At 40.7% G+C, this 14,810-nt stretch overlaps 1 protein-coding gene, 1 long non-coding RNA gene and 3 other non-coding genes across 10 annotated transcripts in view; 4 read left to right on the top strand and 1 right to left on the bottom strand.

The window, feature by feature from the left end:
• The window catches only part of LOC119006945 (transient receptor potential cation channel subfamily V member 1-like), a 76,655-nt gene that overhangs the window by 38,536 nt on the left and 23,309 nt on the right, over positions 1 to 14,810 (top strand). For 2 of the 6 annotated variants that reach the window (XM_037076132.1, XM_037076100.1), the window contains exon 1: positions 9,506 to 9,656. The exons of 2 other annotated variants lie outside the window; for them this stretch is intronic. The gene's annotated coding sequence lies outside the window, so the exon portion shown is untranslated. Of the gene's footprint in view, positions 1 to 9,505; positions 9,657 to 14,810 lie in introns of those variants that run through there. 2 more of the 6 variants (XM_037076137.1, XM_037076121.1) reach the window with 2 other exon arrangements.
• LOC119006985 lies at positions 7,716 to 8,776 on the bottom strand. Its single transcript, XR_005070971.1, has 2 exons — positions 8,711 to 8,776; positions 7,716 to 8,229 (listed from the first exon to the last, which is right to left on the bottom strand). It is a non-coding gene; the product is annotated as an uncharacterized LOC119006985 (long non-coding RNA).
• Positions 10,843 to 11,033, top strand: LOC119013782. Its single transcript, XR_005072817.1, has one exon. It is a non-coding gene; the product is annotated as a U2 spliceosomal RNA (small nuclear RNA).
• On the top strand, positions 12,443 to 12,606 carry LOC119013821. The gene has a single exon (XR_005072832.1). It is a non-coding gene; the product is annotated as a U1 spliceosomal RNA (small nuclear RNA).
• Positions 14,610 to 14,800, top strand: LOC119013774. The gene has a single exon (XR_005072816.1). It is a non-coding gene; the product is annotated as a U2 spliceosomal RNA (small nuclear RNA).

Here is a 14,810-nt window from a genome sequence, read left to right as displayed (position 1 = left end):
GGCATGCCTGCAGCAATGCACTGGGTGGGTCAGGTGCAAACACATCTACATGGATCATACGTTAGTTGTACTTCTGTGACACTTATTGCAGAGATATCACCTTCCTCACAAGCCGTCTTTGGATCCCTCAGTCTGCTGTCATCGTATATTATCCAGGGTTTGGATGACTGGCATAGTTTGGCCTCCTTTGTTGCTTTCAGAACACATTGTTGCCTATCTTGTGGTACACTTGTGTCCAGAATACACAGGACAGGCAACAGATCTGTTGCAGGTCTCTTAGCTGAAAAACATTGAACTGTTAAAGTGATCTGAGACTTCACCCTGGATAAAAGTACTAAAGCTCAACAAAACACATATGTGTGAAAGGGTCTTTTAGTGAGAATGTAATAACACAAACAAACTGTCAAATACTAGATTTAGTGTGAAGGACACAGGAGTCAATGAAGAAATATCCCTCTGACCTCTCACATCTGACTTTACCCGATTAAAATGAGCTGTACTTCACAATAACTATCATGACCAGTCAAACAGTACACTTTTATCCGCTAGAATGAATGAATTGTCAAGATAATTTCTGGTTGAATGAATGACCGACTGTACACACTGCCAAGGCTACATGACAACAGGACGTGACTCGTATTTTTTTCTTCTTATATATGTTTTGTTTGTGTTTTAATTGCTGGCACTTGCCCCTCTTGACAGGCTACAACCCCCCACACCCACCCCCCGTCAAAGCGCAAGTGCAGGTATCCCATCCCCCCATGACCACAAACTTTACCCGATTGAAATGAGCTATACTACAGCATAACAATCAGTAAAAGTTCAACAGTACACATTTATCCGCTAGAATGAATGAATAGCCACGATGATTTTGAATGAATGAATGAACGAACGAACTAATGGACCGCTAGCTTATTCAGACTCTGTTAACGATGTCAAAAGGCGCATTAACAAAGGAAAAACATAGCTCGATCAAAGCCAAGGTAGGATCGGGGTCAAAGGCGGATAGGAAAGTGATACGATGACGATGACAATGCGCAAACTCTTACCACGTTTGTGTCTTTTTGTTGGAAAAAAAAGTCGGGATAGACGGTGCAAATTTGGCTATCTCCCGTCTCCTAAAAAACGTTGACTGCCAAGTGTCAATCACCGCAAGGGGGCGGGGAGGCGTGCGAACTGTAGACTCGTGACCAATGGAGCGCGGCGAAGTGCCGGCAACTGTAGACTTCTGACCAACAGGCAGCGGGCAAATGTAGACTCCGGGCCAATGGGCGGCGGCGGTTGTCTACAGTGGACAAGTCTCCCTAGAATCTGAAAGTCAAGGTACATCATTTTATCTACTTGGATTAATATTACTGTGTGAACCTCATTAATGCAGAATCTGTATCTAATAAAACCAGCAACAGAATAACACTGAGGATGGTTCTACGGTTTGGTCCTTCAGCGGCTTTAACACAGATTTTTGTCCTCATGGCTGCGTAAGATTTTGTCCTGATTTCCTTTCAGTGGACACTGACCTGACACCTTCACATGCTGCCTCCCAACTACAGCCTGCACAGCCGTCACAGACAGAAACCACTCCACCATCACCTGTAAGGCCATAGTTCAAAGATTACACTGATCATGGCAACGTTTAGGTTTCATACTAATACACTGATTTCTTTACTGGCTCCTCTGTCGGCTCCTGGTGGTCAACAAGGGACGACATCTCATGTGACTGGTGCAGAGCTGCAGACAAGCAAAAGCACTGTGACAGAGGCAGCAGTAACACCTAAGGTAACACATGCAGCTTAATGGATAAACAACCTTACAGTCAGAGCACTTACTGGTTGGTAAATGAAGGTCTTGTCTTTGTTGTTCAACCAGGTGACAGAGAGGGGTGGCAGAGAATGTGGGAGTCTGGTCCTAATGGGCTCCCTGAGGCAGACGCCAGGTGATGGAGGATGCTGAAAGAGGGCTCTTCCAACACCAAATGTCATTTGAGGACAATCACGCCAACATCAGGACAAGGAAAGTCCTCAAAAGTGACCGAATGGAGACTACAGGCTGAGCAATATACAAAGTACTGGACTTTATTTTCTTTGAGATGTAACTCATTGTCTGTGTGAATCATCACTCCATTTTGCACTAATGTACATTAAACTTGTCAACCCGTCTTTTCACCTTTATTAGCTGACTATTTCCTGTTTTTTTTTGTTTTGTTTGTTTGTTAAAAAACCTGGAAACTTAAAGTATAAAGAAAAAAAAGATGACAGAATGCGGTTTCAGTCAGCTGAGTTTCCTGGAGTGGTGGTGGGAGGAGGAGTGCCCTCAGCAGACTCATTCTTCCACAGCCGTGTGTTTCTCTGGAGACCAGCAGGTGTGTGGGGTTACAGCCTTTGCTGTCCCAGGTCTGAGTGCCCAGCATGTGCCAAGAAAGGAGTCGAAAGAACATGCCCTCATCCGCTTCCTGGTGTGGGATACAGCAATAATCAACCAGCTCACAGAGCCATGTTCCCAGCTGTTTTAACACTCAGGTGAGTCTCTCAGTTATTTTACTGTAAATTGAATTTAAAAATTTGTATTAGAACATGTCATTCTTAATGATTGTGCTGTAATTTTAGATGCAGTGTGGAGAAGCAGGTGATCCGCCTGATGAGGGATCGCACTCAGGGCAACACCATGGCCAAAGTATGGAGGCAGGTCCAGGAGAGCCACTGTGAGGAATACCTGCACAGTGAAGACCTCTATACCACCCTCCTCAGCCAGCTCAACAAACCTGGTGGGATCACAAGTAAGTCTAATGCTGAAGTTCACTGTCTGTCTCTGCATTCCTTTCTGTTACCAGAGTCTCAACCATCAGTTTCAGCAATCACCGTCAAAGTGGGAGCTGCTGTCACCAAGGCTGCTGAGGAAAACCTTCCTGATCGCTGAAACAGAACATTGAGGACTGTCGTACTCGGATCATCAAGTCCTCAAATGCAACTCCACCAAGAAGGTAATTTTGATGCAGTCAGATGAACGGGAACATTTTTAACTGGAAAAAAATGTCACTGAATTTAAATTCAGTATTGATTATGTTTTAGTAATCATTTAGTTTGAATGCAGTACAGAAACGAAATCTGATGACTTAATGGCCAAGCATCATACAGATGTCTTTTAGCTCTCTCTCTGTCTCCTCAGCAGACACCTTGCAAAGTAACTCAGCAAACACAGGATTCCCATCCTGAAAATAAACTCCAAGTGCGTTGCTGAGTTCATCAGGAGACAAGAAGCCTCGTCAGCCAAGAATGTGACGGATCGAGGTTTGTCTGTCCTCCATCGTCAGAGTGTTGCCAGCACTGACCAACCCCCAGCACATAAAACCTGTGCATCCTCACTCATAGCTCCTCCAGCAAGCCTCCTCTCTTTTTGCTTCTGGAAAAGCATTATAGGATTGAGACATTACTCAATATGACCTGCTGTACACTCTGCCCAACCAACCCAGGGACATAAAAACTACAAAGAAGATTTGCTCCCCTGTAAAAAGGATGTCTGCAACACAAGATCAGGATAACAGAGTGTTGGGCAGCTACAAACACTTCTCCATTGTTGATCAATTATAGAGGAATTAGCTATAGATATGCAGTAATCAATCTGTAAACATGATAAAGCATTCTGCATTCTGCAAATGGTCATATTGTTTATTTACAATGTATTTATTCTGTAATCATGTGCTGTGGTGTGATCCAGAGATTCTGTCTATGAATAACTGCATTTCATTGGACAAATGTTGGCTTTCAGTTTCATGTACATATTCTAAATAGCATCAGTTTTGTCTACATTGTGGTGTAGCGTTCACCTTTTCATACACTTTAGTCAATAAAGTGGTCACTGTTGTGGACTATCAGCTGATTAATGCAAAAAATAGTGAATATTTGTTTGTCAGCAATAATATAATTAGATCATCTTGCACATATATCAGTATAAACATTAAAGTACCTTTAATCAGCTTCAGAGACATTACACTATTTTAAATCAGCCTACAAACAGTCATCAGGTAATTCATGAAGACAGAAGAGAAAATGGAATTTAAGGAAAAGACAAAACATCTTACCCAAGAATTGTTTTGATAAGATAAGCTGTATTTTATTGATAAAAAATCCATTCAGTGAAATGTGAATTAATTACATCAGTTATGTAGCACTTCTTTATACAGTTACTTGAAGCTATTTATAGCATTTTAGTAGCTTCAAGAGGTAAAACAATAAATACCTGATTTAAATACAAACTTACCAACATCACTCATGGAATGCATTCAGACGACGTCAACGAAACAAAAGTCTTTTATATTTATAATTAATTTCACATGCTTACTGATGAAGCATTAATGAATTTATATAATTTAATCCGTCCTGGTGAGATGGATGTTAAAGTTTAAATGTTGACGCTTGTAATAAAAGTTTGGGAGCTATAATCCAGTTTACTGATATTTTCTGCTTTTTCCTCGACTGAAGCTGCTATCAGACCTGTTCACACAACTTCTGTCACTCTTATATGAGCATTCAGAAATCAATATTTATTGTAGACATTAAAATGACTGATAGAGAGTAATAAAATGCAGCAAGATACATTTTCATGATTTTTGAAATACAATTTATTGAATATAATAAAAACAGTAAAATGTTCCAAGAATATTTAAAATGATAACAGCTCTTTACATGATAAACAGACATTTTCATATTATGAGATACAGACTGATCACATTATAACAGCAAACACTTCTTATTAAAATGTGACGACTTATCGTTAAAACATTTCATGTAATAAAATATTTTGATGTTATAAAGTAGATTTTAACAATGTTTAACAATCAACACAGTAAAAACTGGGTATCAACATGTATTGATCATTTATACAGATGACTGATACAGACCAAAGTATAATAACAGTTATACAGCACTAACAACACTACAAGATACAGTTATTATATATATAAATGCATAAAGGCCAATTCAGATTCACATAATCATCAGAACAAGAATTTGTTTTGAGTAAAAAGGTTTGAAAATATACCTTCAGTGGAATGTTCAAAGATTAATTATATACATGTTAAGCAATGCTTATTATTATTATTATTATTATTATTATTATTATTATTATTATTATTATTCAATATACACAAACTAATACAGAAACTGAGGGACATCCTTAAAACTATTATTAGTATTTCTGTATTTATCATTATTAATATTATATCTGTCAGCTATTTATTCCCATGCTATCAATATCAACATTATTACATTTAATTTTCTTTATTGCAACAATTTAATTAGATCTAATATTTTTTTAACAATGTTATTATGAAGTGTTACCCCTCTTTTTATCTATTTTAACTTACGTACTTAACAACAAAGACAACAGGACAACAAGAAAATGTCTACTAATCTGATAATAATACTACAACTACTATTATTAGTAATTATAATAACAATAATCTGTCTCCATCTTTCTCTCAAGTTTAACATCAACATATATAATATCATATCATATCATATCATGTCATATATCATGTAATATCATATAATATCATAATATATAATATAGAACCTCCTGTATCAAAGATGAAATGAGTACCTACATGTACAACAGGTGATAAACCATGATGATGAGTAAGTATGAACATACAGTTTGTTTATTAAGTGTCTGTCTGAGCTGGACGCTGCTCTCCTCTCCTGGTCCTCTGGTTCACAGCCACCACAACAACACAGAGGATCACCAGCAGACCAGGGAGCAGTGAGGACCTCACCGTGTAGAGGGTGAAGTCCATCCCAGAGGGCTCTCTGGACTTCAGAACAGTTCTGGACGATGACACACACTGATCACCTGGTCCCATCACAACACACCAGTACTCTCCTGTGTCTTCCAGTGAGACATTAGAGAGAGTCAACAAGCCGTCATCTCTAAATCTGCTCAGTCTGCTCTGCAGATCAGAATCAGGTGCTAAATCATAGTCAGTCAAGAGTCTGTCTTCTGTTTGGTTTGACTTGATGAACCAGTGGTGCCAGCTACCCTCTTCCCAACCTCTGCATCTGAAAGTGACGTTGTCTCCTTCTGAGAAGAGCTCGACAGTAGGTGGGCCAGGTTTGGGGCACACCACCAGGTGATACATTTGAAAATGGTTGTAGATTTTACAATGGTAATAACCTGAGTGATTTAACTGAAGTGATGAAAGCACCAGTGAGTAGTTTTTTCCAACCTCTGGGGTGTAGTGGTTCTTATCATACTTTGTCCAAAGTGGAGGCTGGTTGTCAGTGAACTCAGCAGCAGGACACTGTAACACAGCTGTCTCTCCCACTGTGTGGAGGATCGACTCATCTAGTAGGTTTAACTGTACAGAGTGACTGCTGACACACTGCTGTTGGTTCATCACCAGACAGGTGTAATATTTGAACTTTGTTAACGTGAGGTTGTAAATACGAAGTCCTGATGAGGTTTTCACCTCTTGGGATCTTCCTTCAACATTGTCCATCACCGATGTTACACTGTCCCCAAAAACTCTTGTCCAGATGCTGTTCTTATTTCCAGAATCACTCTTGAGCCACTGGATGTCCAGATTGTCAGCTGCTCCCTCACATGGCAGGTCCACTGTTTCTCCAGCTCTGACTTTAATAGAATTGTATCTATTTGTCGTACTACAAACAATAACAGTGATGTTTTTCTCAAATGTCACGTTGCCCCAACACTTCTTTTGGTACTGACCGGAGTCTGAGTGGGTCAGGTTCTGGATCTTGTAAGAAGAAATATTGTTGCTGGTGACAACTGACAGTCGTTGTTTCAAGTCTTCAGGTACTGCGGAGTTCTGGGACCAGAGGGCAGAGGTATTCCACAGGACGAGCTTCTCCTCACCAACAAATCTGGAGATCAGGCAGGAGTCGGAGTCCTTGCGAAGCCTGTAGCCGAAAGAGTCCGATTCCTTTCTGATGATGATACGTTCTTCTGCATGAATGTTGTTGATGAGAGCAAACAGCAGGAAGGAGAGCTCTGCGACTGCAGCCATTCTGCTCTGAGGACGAGCAAACACTGACACCTCTCACCTGATTATCTCTATATTAACCCTCATCAGCAGCTTGTCATTAGTGGCTGGAGGGAGGTGACTTCTTTATCTCACCATCACAGGAAACTTTGACGCATTCGGCTCTGTACCAAGGAATCTAATCAAAAGATCAGACACATGTTGTGAAATGACTTTTAGACACATTAAAGGTTTTAACTTGAGTTTACTGCAAGATTCATCTGAACAGAAGTCCACAAACTAGTGACCTGCTGTTACACCATGGCTCCTGACAATCTTCATTATTTGCATTATTTCTTGTAACATGTAATCAGACATGTGTGACACGTGTTAGTTTGCGTTGCTTGATTATCCGTCCGTCCGTTTCCGTTCCGCTTAAACCGTGAGGGTCGCGGGATGTTGCCGCTTTTTTCCTCCAGCTCATCGCAGGACCTTTACTGATAGCAGTGGCTTCCACACAAGGTGCAACTGCACATCAGGAGCAACTTTGGGGTTCAGTATCTTGTGCAAGGATACTTCGACACATAGAGCAGTCCCGCCCCAGGGGAGCCGGGATTCGAACCAGCCGTCTGATCCAGTCCACCAGCTCTACCCACTGAGCTACAGCCGCCCCCCCTTTTTTTTAATTAATTAATGCATCAATAAAACACAAGAAACATTGAGCTTCATCAGCTGACAGAAGTATTGTGTAATAATGTTTATTTTGAATTACAATTGATGAAATAATAAAAATATTTAAAATGATAACAGCTCTTTTTAAGCTGATAAATAACTGAATTATATTTGTCATTTCTAATCAGTTTGTTGTTGCTGTGGTTTTTGGCAGGAACCAGAAGCGGACAACGAGGCAAACAGGTTTATTTAACTTCACAAGGTTAATGCAGGTGAAGGTGGAGAAAGTCAGGCTGGAGACTCCGTCAGAGAGGAGGGAGGAGGAGCAGGAGAGGGAGCTCATGGTGGTGCTGGTGGATAGCGTGGCGTGTGGCGCTCAGGTGAGCACAGGGCGAGACTGTTGGCTGCAGAGGTGCAGAGAGCCGGGTCACTGGAAGCCGGCAACGAAAAGTCAGATCTGAGAGAAAGCACAAATAACACTGAGAAGTAGCTCTTTAAAGTGACGAGCCAGAGCCACTGACGAGATCACCTGGCAGCAGGTAGCGTGAAGACCAGGGCTGCTGCAGGTGCTGACTGCCAACCTGCTGCAGGTGTGTGTGTGACAAAGGGAAGAAAATACAATTAGTGGGACATTTATACAAATAAACAAAACTATTGCGACACTAAATGTTGGTTGGTACTTGTAACAGAAAACCAACTAAAGATGTTGCTGTAACACTTGCTGGATCTGTTTCATAAATTCTCAGTGCTGATCCATCAACATTCAGAACAGCTCATTTATTTTATCATCCTGTCCAAAAGAGACTAACGACAGACTTGTGCCACCAGTTAACAGAGCTGTGATTGGTCAGATTGTACCACAGCTTCAAATGTTACAGGTGGATGTTTATGTTTGAATGCAGGTCAGAAGAAATATATCGTCTGTCCAGTCAAAACCACATAATCTCCAAATGTGGTGTTTTTGATTTGTGCGATCAAACTGAAGGAGGGAGCGCTCCGTTATGAGCTGAGACGGTTCTCGTATTTCTGAAGCCAAACAAACCTTTAATAAACTCAATGAATCACCTGAAAAATGCATCTCCACAAAGCTGAAAACATGGCTGCTGTATACGGAGGAGTATTAGGGCCAGGGGTGAGGAAAGAAATGAGAGCAGGGTGGTTTCTGATTAGTTGCTGATAAACTTTCTTAGCTTATGAAACGTTCACATTTTGGAGATCAGTGGGTTTGATTGGACAGCAACACTATGTTTCCAGGAAACCTTCTGTTACCAATTACAAGTCTTCAGATAGTGAGTTCTGAGAAGGAGGATGTTGCAACACTGATGCACATCACAAACACTGTTTCTACCCAGTTTGTTTGAGTGTCAGATGGGATGCTAACTTCTGGATTGGCCTACAAACACATGTCATGCTGCACCGCTCTGTTCTGCTGCATGTGATCAGAGACCCAATGACGGGCCAAACAGCAACACACTCAATCAGGCTGACCTCTGACCTCCCAGCAAGACTCAGACTGTGTCAATATAAGACTAGTATGAAAACAAGGTCACACTTCATAAAAACCATCATTAATGAATGGAGAATTTACATTAAATTAAACTTTAGTTCATAGTTAATTATCTCTTTAAACATCAATTTTCTCATGGCCATAAAGATAATATTTATATGTTTATATTTTCTGTAAATCAAACTTAATAATCAAACTCGTTGTTTTCATGACTGAATAAACAAACACAACTGATACTGTTTTATCTTGTTTACATGTGGCGGGCCCTGCCACCGTGGAGTGAGTCTTTTAAATTTAAATATTTAATTAATTTCACATGTTTAATGATTAAACACGTGACTGTTTTTGAACACGCCCCCTTTCTTCTTGCACGCGCCCTGTACGTGCACGCGGCTCCCTTCTCAACGGGTCAAGCGCAAGTTCGGGAGCCATTTTAGATCATCGTGAAGTTGCAGCCGTCAACTGTCACCGGATTATTTGGACGTATGATGGACGAAAACTCCGGTGAGAGGATTTTTACCGTCTAACATTTTATTTATTGAAGAGACAATATCGTGTAAACTCTTCGAAATAGCTGTCGGCTACTTTTGAGCGTCTGACCGCTGGACGTGCTGTCATTAGCCGAGTGACCGTTAACTGCTATGCTAGCAAGCGGGCTAAAGGTAATTATCCTTCTGTTGCTATGTTTGTCACTTTTATTCAGTAGAGAATGACTTGTACAAATTGTGAGGAGTTATTGTCAGGGGGAGTTGTCATGCAAGCTTTAATGGAAGTTTAATTCAAACTGACTTCAATTCGCCCTCGTTAACCGCGGGTTACATCACCTGCGTGGCCGCCATGTCAGTGAAGTTATAGCGAATTTCTCCAAAGTTCAAGTCGGTTTGTCACAGCAGACATGCTCTGTATATTTGATTAACAAAACCGTACACTGACAGATAACTGTTGTGTGACTATTGTTGACCACAAATGTCAGTTTATTGCATCTGCTTGTACATTTGTGTAGACTCCGCAAACGTTATCCGCCATTTTGAAAGTGATAGTGGTCTGTAAGTGGCAGGGCCGTTGATTGTCACATCTGTCAAGGTAGCTGAATGTCATCCTATTAATTATACCGTCGATTTGACTGAGCGGTTATAGTCTCTGTTCTGAATGAGCAGCAGAGCATGGTGTCTCCGGTAAACTTTAAAGAAGGATTGCATTGCTAGGTGTTGGCTGTGAAGCGTATGGAGCAGTTAGCTCTCGTCTGCTGGAGGAGGAGGAGCTCAACCTGTTGTTGTGAGCTGAGTAACGTTATTAAAGCGAAAAAACATTATTCTCCTCAAGCGATGAAGTTTCATGCGCGTCATTGAGTTATACCGAATGAGTGTAAATACACAGTTGCATGTATTGATATGTTAAATCTGTCTGTAAAGGGAAATAGGATGCTTTTAATCTACAACTTCCTATTGGCCCACAGCGTACCACGTGCACAGAACGCAACGAGGGGGTGTGATTGTGGACGCCAGTTTTTTTTAATTTTATTTATGATTTAATGTTAATATCGCTACTAATCGTCACCGGTGGTACATGATCTCATAGGCATGTTTTCCTGTGTTGTGTTGTGATGCAAAAAGTCTTATCTGTAGTTTCAAACCATGAGGTGGACTGACGTTGAGGGGAATCACTTCCTCCCCTCTGCTAGTTGTGGAGTATCGCTTCTCGGCCTTTTGGCTAAGATCAAGTGTAGTATCTGTTCTTATCAGTTTAATATCTGATACGTCCCCTACCCGGGGACCATATATTAAATTGATTTTTGGAACAGGGAGATGGAATAGGGGCTTGCTCCGTCCACTCCACGCATCGACCTGGTATTGCAGTATCTCCAGGAACGGTGCACCCCCCTCTCACTGTCTAAGAGTAATTGTGGTGGTTCATTTTTAGAGACTCCACTCTGTTATCATTGCAATATAGTTATTTGCTGTAGTAATTTAAGTCATTGGACATGCTTTTGTGTTAATAACCCTCAGGTAGTGATGTGAAGCCACCGTGGGGCTTTTCCCCTCAAGCTCAGAGCACCATCTAGTGGGCAAAATGTATTAACTCGTCGTAGTGATTGATTGGATTCTATCAGTGTTGTATAGGCTTCATTTCTCTCTAATTCACAGTGGAAATTGTCACTGCATGATTTTCTAGTGCAGTTACACCACATGAGAGATGGTGTATCTGTGCACTTTCTTTTATTGATCTAAATGATTTGTTTTCCATGTACAAAAGAACCTACTTTATTTATAATAATTCAACTAATTTAATTGTTTAGGCAGTCTAATGCAACAGGCCTGCAGTAAAACCTCCTTCATAAAGGTTATAATGTTCGATTTTTGTAGAAACAGTTTTAGAGAGGTTTTAATTCAGCCATGTGATCATTATCAGAGGCTGCAGTTTGTGCTGCTGTTGAACTGTATTGTGTTAGACTCAAATTCAGGTCAAATATGAACGTGGCTGGTAGCTTTTAGACATGAAATCATTATTATTAATCGGCTGGAAAATTGAAGATTTTATGTCAGAGGCTGTTTGATGCTCACATATTAAAAAGATTATTTCTCACTGAGCTTATAATACAACAGGCATGTCCAAACTATTTCATAAAAGGCCATTTGGCTGCAGATATTCATTCCAACCCAGCAGTAGTACACTAGTCTAAACTTACTTAATCAACTGAACTTGTGCTTGAAATGGTTTATTATATCAGATTTACCCTCGATGTGTTTGAATGAAGACCTGCAGCCACACACCCCTGCTGTTGTTCACCCTCCAGACCTATAGGTGGCAGTAGCATGGAGGTCAGTGGACCACCAGCAGTGAACAAGAAACAGGAACAAAGAACCAGGAAGTGGTTCTGATGTGACGGGGGTGGGGAAAAATGAAAAGTGTCTTTTAGCCTTTTCTCTGAAATTAAGTTAAAAATCAAACATCTGAATGCAGGATGGTTTAAACTTAGGCTCATTTGTGAAACTCAGATGTGCTGAGCTGTTGCTCATTTGTTAGAGGTGAAATAGATGCAATATGAGGTTAGAATGTGGCGTGGGAATGCAGCATTGCATGATGGGAACTATAGCCATTATTTATCAAGTAAAATGCAAATAATTATTGTCAGCCTCAGTACAAAACTGTATTGTCTGCATGAAGGTCCTGCAGATTCACACACCCTTTTTAAACCTCTGGTTCTGGTAATTTATAGATGTTCTACATTGCACCATCTATCAACATTGCATGTGTGTGAATGAGATCCCTGCCTCTGAGCTGTACAACTCATACTTACCTGGCAGGGGAGATACCATGATCAAGAAGGTGGTTCACCCAGGGCGAGGCTCAGCCATTGCACTCCGGTTGTGCTGACCCCTGCGAATTCCCCAAATGTGGGAATCTCGACTGCATAATTTCTGGTAGTGGGGGACTGCGTTCGCGCTCTCCCCTGATATCATGTCAAAAGAAAACAAGGAGAAGTAGTTAGATGACAGCTGCAAAGCTGCACTACAAAGTAAGTGGCCATAAAAAAACTGATGTGGACCAGAGGATTTATGTATCCTCACATTGAGTTTCATTTGTGTTTGGTGAATCACCTTTTGAAAAATATGGCTGCACTGGACTGAGAGTGCTTGAGCTTCTTCCTACACCAGGATCCTCACGTTCCTCCAGCATGTCAGCAGAGACTTTTCCTAAAGTTGCTCCTTCATTCTACGGTTGTGTTGTTCCTTTACAAGGGGCTTTTCTCCATGTCTCTGGAGTAGGACCGCACGATATAGACAAAGTATTGTATCTCTATTTTTAAACCAAATATCTTACTATATTACTGATATGATATGACTACGACAATGCTTTTTTCATTTAATTGAAAAATAGAACATAACAGTGAAAATTAAGCATTATAAAAAGCAAAACTGAGAAAATGCTGTAAATATAGCAGATGTACATAGAAAATGCAGTCACCTAACAACATGTTATCACGACAGACAGAACCTTGTCTTAAGCTGCATTGAAAGGAATCATTTAAGTTTAACATTTTCTGCAACCTCTACCACAACAATTCTTCAGAAATATTTTAAATGTGACCAAAGTGAAAATTTAGTCTTTGGCTGCATCAAAAACAAATAAAAAAGAACCAGAATTGTATTTTGCTGTGCTCTGCTTTGACACAGTGCTTCACAGATATATAGCACTTATAGTAAACCTCCGCATAGTAAACCCTTTCAACTAACTGTAAACTTTACTTCACAAATATGTTGAATTCCTTAATCAGCATACAATCTACAAAAACATGCCAGTGTGCATGGCTTTCTTCCAGAAGTTTTTTTTTTTTTTGCTAGGAAGACGAGCTAATCAACCATTGCTGGCTTTAGACAGGACCTCTGACAAGTTAGGATGTTACCGCCTGTGCTTAAAAGTCTCTCTGATGGAGAGCTGGTGGCTTGCATGTAAAATATTTCTGTGCCATTTTGCTCAGATGGGAAAGTTTACTTGGTGGTCTTTCCACCATAGAGGCAGGTTGTCTCCACTGTCCTGATTGAAGACAGCAGATAGTTGTTGACTTCAGCTTCCATGGCAGCAGTGGGACCAAATGCCAGATTTCTTTGGCTTTTTTGCTGTGCGTTGAACTGCATCTTGCTCCAGTCTTATGACCTCAGTGGCTGGATTCTTAAACAAACAAAAACTGTCAATAGTTGAATGGTGAAACATTATATTCCAACACTGCAGGAGAAATTTGATATCGTCCATATCATTGCCATTTGCAGTATGAATTCTGCACATGTTCATATCTAGATATAGATACATTAATAATGTTGTCCAGCCCCTCTGATGCTCCAGTGTAGGTGGTCCTTCATTCTGACCCTCACTCACTTCATCATCCTCTTGATTTTCAAACAGTTGATTATAAGGTGCGCAGTTCAGTTGTTTGAACAAAAACCTGCAGTCACACAACCCTCTGTTGAGCCCTGCTGTTGTTCACAGTCCAGACCAATAGATGGCAGTAGCAGGAATGTTAGTTGCTCACCAGCAGTGAGCAAGGAGCAAAGAAACAGGAAGTGGTTGTGACGGGGGGTAAAACATGTAACTTTGGTGTTTTCATTCTCTCCTCTGATGTTTAAATGTAGAGCAAACATCTCAGTGCGCTGTGATTTAGCTTTGGCTCATATGAGCATGCTGTTAGGCTGTTTTTCATTTGTTGGAGGTAAAATGGTTAAAACTGGTATAGGTCAGTATGTGGTGTGGGAATACAGCATTGCATGATGGGAAATAAATCCTGTCAATTAAAGTGTAAATAATCTCTGTCATCTTAAGTGTAAAAATGAAATTTCTGAATTAAGTTGCTGTAGATTCACACAGTATTTTACAGGCTCTTGTTGTGTTTTTCAAGTCCAAATCCATGAGGTAAAGTGACGGTGTAAAGAACCAGTAGCTCTGCTCTGTCAGTTGTTGAGCATCGCTTCTCGGCCTTTTGGCTAAGATCAAGTGTAGTATCTGTTCTTATCAGTTTAATATCTGATACGTCCCCTACCCGGGGACCATATATTAAATTGATTTTTGGAACAGGGAGATGGAATAGGGGCTTGCTCCGTCCACTCCACGCATCGACCTGGTATTGCAGTATCTCCAGGAACGGTGCACCCCCCTCTCACTGTC

This window comes from Acanthopagrus latus, chromosome 2, assembly GCF_904848185.1.
Source record: "Acanthopagrus latus isolate v.2019 chromosome 2, fAcaLat1.1, whole genome shotgun sequence".
NCBI classification, from domain to species: Eukaryota; Metazoa; Chordata; class Actinopteri; order Spariformes; family Sparidae; genus Acanthopagrus; species Acanthopagrus latus.
This window is presented reverse-complemented; position numbering and strand designations above follow the sequence as displayed.